We start from the raw sequence: 8,466 nt of genomic DNA, 5'->3' as shown, positions 1-8,466 counted from the left end.
CAACACAAATAAACACCTTTAAAACAACCAAATCAAGTGAATTTATTAACATAACTAGACAATAAATTAAGAACACCAAAAACACAATACAAAAATGCCCCAGCTGGGAAGCAGCAAGGCTAGCAGTACCAAATCAAGAAGGGTCCCCTCCTGACACTTGCACAGCAGCTTTTAAAGCCCGCCTTCAAAGGCCAGGTGGACCTTATTCGGTAATTAGCTGGAGCACTCCCAGAACAGAACTGAAAGACAGAAAACATGGACACAGCACAGGGAAATACATACAGCCGTAACACTCCCTAATAAACCTTGATTAAAACAACTATATATGACACATACATAAGGCGAAAAATACAAATATATGTTGATAAAAAAAGAGTCTCACAAGGTATTTATCAATCTATACACAAGGTAAACTGACCATTTCACAAGTCTAATGGCATCTAATAAAGCATCTTATATGCCTTTTTGAGGATATTTATTAAGATGTTCAAGAGATCTCTGTTACTCTCAGTTGAGGTAACGACACATTGTTGTCACTTCTTGTCCTTTTGACAAAGGAATGTAAACCAGAAACTAACTGAACTAAATGCTCTGATTTACTCCAAACGGGTTTAGTTTTCAGGGTGAGCTGCTAAGATTGGCTTATTCTTACAGACTCTAGGTATGGATATTGGTCAAATCCTACTGAGGACAAAAATCAAACCATGTCGGCTCCACCTGCAGTGCCAGCTGTTGGGATCAGGCCAGGTTCTCATTCTCTCAGTCAGCTGCTCAGTGGCTAATTTTCATATTTTTAGGAAGAGTAAAATCTGTCCCCCCTCACTGAGGAGAGACAGCCACTGACCTCAGGCTTAATGAGATGGGAGCTCTTGATTAAGTCCCTCTCTGATTTGAGTGTATAATTGAACATGTTGCAGATAGCACATTTGTGCTATCGACAAGCTACTCTGTGAGGGCATGATGGTAATTCATCCCCCGGTCTACTCAGGAGTCACTCATTATAGTATGAGCACTTTGTATTGATTATTCAGTGCTTAAAAAGGCGAAAAAGAAAATCAACCACACTGCCAAACTGATCATCATCTATAATCAGTTCACTGGGCTTTATCATTGGCAACTGGGAATATGCAAAATGAGTCTCTGCCCTAGGGCTTTCTTTTTTCTTATTCCACTTTAGACACTTATTTCTTATTTTGACAGCTATGAAACTGTATGTAGAGCAAATGCTGAGAACTAAAAATCCTATCAAGGACTTATAAAGCAAAGCAAATATTGCAAATATTGCATTCCCAGTTAAATTGTCAACTGTTTTGATACACCATTCTTTAAAAAAATTAAAAAGACAATAAACAATAAGGCCAATTAGATTAATTGATAAAAAAAAAAATTCTGTAGTTTTTCAAATTTTAAATCACCCAATTCTGTAGTATATAAAGAGTTTTTAGCAAAGATTAACTACATTCAAAATGTCAACATACTTAACAATGACTAGTGTGAAGAGTCTGCAGCCATGTAAGGACCTGTAGACAAATCCATGTATTTTTAGCCATGCATGCAATGGAACTATGGCGATGCTGATGGGTCTGTCCACCACTTTGGTTCCGACTGATGGGATGGGAGTGTCCTGGTCTGGGGCTGCATGAGTGCTGCCGGCACTGGGGAGCTACAGTTCACTGGAGAACCATGAATGCCAACATGTACTGTGACGTACTGAAGCAGAGCAGGATCCCCTCCCTTCGGACCGCAGGGCAGTATTCCAACATGATAACGACCCCAAACACACCTCCAAGACGACCGCTGCCTCGCTATTGAAGCTGAGGGTAAAGGTGACGGACTGGCCAAGCGTGTCTCCAGACCTGAACCCTACTGAGCATCTGTGGGACGTCCTCAAACTGAAGGTGGAGGAGCGCAAGGTCTCTAACATCCACCAGCTCCGTGATGTCGTCATGGAGGGGTGTCCTCACTTTTGTTTCCAGCGGTTTAGACATTTTGAGGGGACAGCAAATTTACACTGTTATACAAGCTGGACACTCACTACTTTACATTGGAGCAAAGTGTCATTTCTTCAGTGTTGTCACATGAAAGGATATAATCAAATATTTACACAAATGTGACGGGTGTACTCACTTTTGTGAGATACTGCATGTATGTATATTATTTGTTCATGAATCTTAACCACGTGGATATTGTTGGTACTACGATGACGAAGCTCCGCTAACCTTAGCAAAGTAGTTACTTTATAGGGCTGATATTTGTGATTTGGTGAAATGTCTTCACAACTATTCGATATTAGTTATTAAGTGAAAACTTGGATATTTAAGACATTCTTTTTTATTTTATTTTTTTGGTAGGTAGGTAGGTTTATTGTCACAATATAAGAAGTTATAGAGTGAAATTGAGTTATGTAACTCCCTTCTGCTACATGGCAGACAATATACATTAATAAAGAATCAATTATGGAAAATGGTAAACAGAAATAAACTATCATCACTGAAGCAGTGCTGAGGATGAATTAGAGTTTAAGAGTCTGATAGCTTGGGGGGAAAAGCTGCTCTGCAGTCTGGTGGTGCGGCAGCAGAAACTTCTATATCTCTTCCCAGAAGGCAGCAAGGTGAGCAGGCTGTGGCTGGGTGGGTACTGTCCTTTAGGATCCTTTGGGCTCTGCGTAGACACCTCAACTCACCGATATCACTGATGCTCTGGAGATGGGTACCAATGATCTCCTGAGCAGTTTTAATCACCCACTGCAGAGCCCTCTGGTCCTGGGCCGTGCACACCCCATGCCAGTCAGGATGCTTTGTTTTGCTCCTCTCCAAAAGCTGACATGAACACACTGTTTAATGAAAATTAACAAAGATTTCCATGCTGAAAAGCTAAATTAAGATGTGACCAACATCATGATGTTAATACTGTCATTGTAATCATTCTAGCATGTTGATATTAGCATTTAGCCATTTAGCTGTGGCCTCTAAGTCTTATTAACATTTAAAATAAAATGTCTTTTTCTCACACCACTCATAAGCATTTCCAAAATGCCTCCGCAGGGACATTATAAAGGACAAAATCTAAGTTATGACTGTATCAGACACACTGCTCAAACCACAGAGAGACTGAATTTGTCAAGAGTGATTTTCTGAAGGCAGTGCATATCAGTACAGCTTTGAAGTGGCATGCTGATATGAGCATGTTAAAGTGTCGACATATTAATGTGAGAGAAAAGTTTCAAGTGTGAAAAGATAAAAGGCTGCTGAGATGATCCAAGCCATTTACCAAACACTGGTTGTGAAATAACCCTCTATGGATCCCTCAACCTTCCAGGGAGTTTGTGAAATGAGCATGAAATCATAAGTGCAGATTATGTGTTGTGGGTTCTGATGTAAAAAATGATGTTACTCCACTGGAAAAGGATTGTGTAACAATGGCATACAGTTTTCACCCATTTGTCAAAGGGATAAAATGTATACAAAACAGAGGATCTTTGGATGAGGGTAGATTTAATATCCTAAAATGTTATGAAATTAGCACAGTAGTAGTCATGATACACTGTCTATAGTTATTCCACAGACTATTTGCAATGCTGTGCTTGATACTTTAATTCATGTTTTCCAATTGTATATTCTGTGAATGAGGAAAGAGGAGGTAAGAGTAGAGACAGGAGGAGACTGCAGGAGAGCCTTGTAGCTGTGGATGTGCCTGTGCACAGTAGTATTATTTTGCAGGCGCTCCACTCTTTACTGGACTTTGCTCTTGGTTGATTTGGAAGAGGAGTTTCTGCCTCAGCAACTGAATAGACTCAACACCTGTAAAAGTAGCCTATGAAAATATCTGTAGCAGCTCACCTTGGGAGATATTTACTACAGATTTGCAACCTGTTTTTAGGAGCAGTCAAGTTGTGTTTGTCCTTATTTACCAAAGGACTGCACTAAGGTTGTACACAGGTAAAATAAAAGAAAGGCAGCTCCACTGAAAATTGCATGCAATATTTACTTTGTAAAGGAGCAAAATATGGGAGGAAGGAATAGTCTTTTATATGAGTAGCCGTGATAGTGATTAATCACTGCAGACTGACCACTGCAGAGGAAATCACATCTGGGAAAAGCAGGTGTAATGTCTGCTGCAATGTTTTAACAGACACAAACAAGGGAGAGAGACTATAAATAGAGCTCCGTTAAAGCAATGTTATATTTTAAATCACAAGTTCCACACAACACAAGATGGGAGCGCAACAATCCTATTTTTCCCCCCACACAACTTTAGCTTTAGGTTCTGTGTGGTCCCTTACAGACCTTTGATGGCTCACAGCAGCTCCAGTCCAGCACAATGATTGAAGCAGCCAGTAATAAGTAAGCCGTCATGTTATCTGTTTACAGAAACAAGAAATAATTTAGTGAAAGGAGTTGAATAATACACTGATACATTTTTTAGAAGTCATTCAATCACTGATATTTTTGTTGAGCTGAAATCAGGCTTCTAAACTATTTTTTCCTCACATCAGCTATTTCCTTGTAGGATGGATGCAGTTCCAAGTTTTTCTCTTCAACCAGTATTTTAAGTTCAGCAATAATAAAATCATTTTTTTTCTTTTGCACTGCTTTTCAGACATGCATAATCTCTCATAACAGCCCCGTGTCAGGTCTTATGTAGCAGTACTTTATGCAGATCCACTGTCCACTGTGTTCACTCCATCAGGCTGGCATTTTCACATACCCTGGGAGGAGAGAGAACAGCAGTGGAACAGTGGACTTTACCTTTTATGAAGTCAATAGTGACCCAAATCACACTAGTACTTTGATCTCTTGTGTTTCCATTTAAAATGTACATCCTTGACATGACCTGGTAGTGGCACCGCAAAAAGATCAAGCGTTCACCAAATAATTAAGAATCACACTCTGGGAACCATGAATATCTAATACCTAATTAAATGGCAATCTAGCCACAGATCCTTTGCTGTGGATAAAAGGGTTGTGCCAACAAATTCGTTGATAGACATTACCATCCAGCTGTGTCTAGCAGAGCAAAACATTTTCGTTAGACAGGACCTTCAATGGCAGCCATTTAAACAATTTGGTTAAAGTTTAAGGTTCATTACATCATTACAAAATACAATCAATCAATGATAAAAATGAATGTCATGCTTAACACCCTGTTTTAGCTTGAACATGCCCCCTTCACAAATAAACAAAATGCATTTGAACCCTGACAAACACGTTCCACCTTCCCTTGTGGTTCCCTGTGGCCACTGACGCACCAGCCTTTCAGATGTTAGAATGCCTAGATGTTACATCTGGCGGTCACCCATAATTTATGGAACCGTAATACATTATGTAACTCTCGTTTTAACGTCATAACGAGCCAGTAACGGCCCGCGTTTCTTTAGTTGCAGCCTGAACTGTTTCTTGTGGACAAAAACTGAAAGCAAAAACCGTAACTTCAGACCCCACCCCCGAATCTCCACGAAGGAAGTGTTTTTAAGATGTTTACCTCTTAGCTTAACAGGGAAGAAGCAGAGGTGCAGAGTGACTGAATAGAGGACATGAATGAGTGACTTTACATGTTTACATTTATTCATTTAGCTGACGCTTTTATCCAAAGCGACCTACAATTGCTATACATGTCAGAGGTCGCACGCCTTTGGAGCAACTAGGGGTTAAGTGTCTTGCTCAGGGACACAATGGTGGATGGGTCACAGTGGGGGATTGAACCCAAGTCTCTCACACCAACGGCATGTGTCTTATCCATTGCGCCATCACCGCCCAAATGTAATTTATTAGCTTGAAAAAGTGGATTTAATGTTGACCTTAAACTAGTATTTAACCTAGTATGCATTTGAATGTACTGTAAATCTATCCATCCACCAACCACGTATTAACCTCATATAATTCATTCTTTAATATATATATAAAAAATGCAGTGCACAGAGTCTGCACGACCCTCAACACTCATCCAGTATCATCACAATATATTCAAAGAAATACAAACATGCTACACAAATAACAGAACCAGTGAGAGATACCTCATGGTAAAGGTAGATTTAGTGTTGGGATGTGGTCAATATATTTTATTTATATATAATTTTTTTTATAAGACCGTGCCAAGTAAGAATATCCTAGTGGGATCCTAGTACTGAACACGTACACTTTGGTCATACCCCCATCCAAGCCCATCCTTTGACAGGCATGGCCACCTCCACTGGAGCATGCACACCAGATACCCATCCATCATGGTAAATGAAAGGTGGACAAAGCGTGTGCTAAAGATGTGTGCGTGCTGAGATAACATAAAAATTCACTAAAGGTCTTTCATTTGAAAATTTACTAATTTCCAAATGTATCACAATCTTGTAATGCTGCTCAACTGACTGCATGCAATCATGTTATTACCTGGACGATTTGTCAGTATAGCTCAGTGAGTAAAGTTAATGACTTGTGATGTACAGTGGAGGTCTGACGCTTCTTCCTCCAGCCCACACCACGGAGCTCTGCTTTGTCTCTGCATCACCTTTTATGTCTCTCTTTATTTCATGCCTTAAATATGGGGACTTTTGAGCGTTTTCACACCTCTACATTTTATCTATACTGCTTTACTTTTGACCATGTCAGACAAAATGCCAATTGCAGTCATTTCTGGATGCAGAAGATGGCTGTGCGTGCAGCTTCTACAGGTCGTGATGTTGATCTCAGCCTGCTGTAATGGCTTCAGGCCATTAACCCTCCCTGTCATTTGCAATGACATGTGCTTTTGAAAAAGGAAAACGGCGCTGCCCACATAACTTATACAGCGGACTCACCACTCCTGCTGCCAGCCTGTGGCTTAGTGCCATGCCATTTTCCCCGTCTACTCTATCATCATCACTGCAGTTAGATTTTACATTAGAGGCTCCCACAGCCTTTGATGTCCATTCATTTCCACATCTATTCATTATCATAACAATACACAGTATTTCAATATAATTACTGTAAATGTCAATTTCCCTACTATCTGCTATCACTAATTAATGTAACTTTGATGTGTCAGTCTTTACACATATCCTTTAGAACTCACTTTGTGAGCTCGGTCTGATGTGTTTGACATTTTACAATTGTTTGAATTTTAAAAAGCAGATTTGGGCTATATTGCATTAGCAGCATTAGTTAGACTGAGAAGTCAAATAAAATAGTGCCATCCAAGCACAGATTGGTCCTGCACAGAGATTTTAAATGCAGCAGCACTCCCTAAATTACATGCTGCCGCTACAAAAACCTCACCTGCCAAAATTCCATGAATAGAAAAGAATTCAGTCAAATTTTAAATGGAACAACAAATCAGCATGCAGAATCTATTTCACCAGCAAGTGCCTTGCTATTATTGGTTATCCATGTACAAGTCAGCTGCCTTGTATGAATAACTCATCCAACTTGTGACCACTATATCAATGCATTTGCAAAACATTTGCATTTGGGCTTCTTAGGTAACTTTCATACCAAACCTGTTTGGTTCGAATAAAAGGAACCCTGGTGCGTTTGCCAGGTTAGTGTGGTTCATTTGGCTTGGTGTGAAAGCTGTCAATCAAGCTGTGGTGCAGACCAAACAATCATAGACCCTTCTTTTCAGGCGGTCTCAGTCCACTTCTAAGCAGACCTTCTAATTTTTAGATAATGTGACCCTAATCTGTGCAGTTCATTAGTCCATTAAAGTGTGACCTCATGTGATCCCCCCATCCCCCACACAGACACATACACACATAACCTCTTTGACTTTTCTCTCTACCGGTTTGTCATTATTTATAACATTTGCATTAATAATACTATTAATGCTCATAATTGGTTATTTATGTGACAACAGAGAAGATAAATATACACAGTGGAAGCATTAAAGTGCTGCATAACTTGTGGTTCCCACGAAGGTCCTAATGATGCAGGATGACCGCGCCACAATTGTCCAATCAATGAGTTACCTCTTAGTCTGTATGTGTTCATCTTGGTTTGTTTGTAAACTGTGGGAACATGAACCAGAGGAGAATTAAAATGCAACAGTGTATATGCAGTTTTCCTTTGATCTGGGAAAAATTAACTGAACTTCAAACACCATTAGCCCACGGGGGGGATGCAAAGCATTGTTATGGCAGAAATTTTGTTAGATCGCTAAAAGGTAATCTTTACAATACTGCTTTACTGGTTATGTATTTCAATGAAGAGTTTAAGCACAGACTACAGCCATGCCAGCAGCTCTGTAAAGCCAGTAAAATCCATAGCAGGTTTTTTTAGCTTGGATGTGGTATTACTGTTCAGCGCCATCTCTGTCAGCTTTTGGAGCCAGATAATACAAGTTTGAGCAAATAGTGGAGGAGGGGGAAGAGGAGGGATGAGCATGCAGCAGCCAGCTGTAATGAAACAGTACTTTTCAAAATGTTCACTAAGATGCAAATAAGAAGTAATGCTAGTAGGGCATAATATTTAATTAGCAATTTAGAGAGAGGTTTTTGAATGT

General features: G+C 39.8%; 1 protein-coding gene across 1 annotated transcript in view; it reads left to right on the top strand.

Moving 5' to 3' along the window:
• The window catches only part of tsnare1 (T-SNARE Domain Containing 1), a 187,238-nt gene that overhangs the window by 61,840 nt on the left and 116,932 nt on the right, over positions 1-8,466 (top strand). The window lies entirely within an intron of this gene.

Source organism: Micropterus dolomieu, linkage group LG03 (assembly GCF_021292245.1).
Source record: "Micropterus dolomieu isolate WLL.071019.BEF.003 ecotype Adirondacks linkage group LG03, ASM2129224v1, whole genome shotgun sequence".
Classification (NCBI taxonomy): domain Eukaryota; kingdom Metazoa; phylum Chordata; class Actinopteri; order Centrarchiformes; family Centrarchidae; genus Micropterus; species Micropterus dolomieu.
The sequence above is the reverse complement of the archived record's forward strand: the minus strand, read 5'-3'. Positions and strand labels throughout refer to the sequence as shown.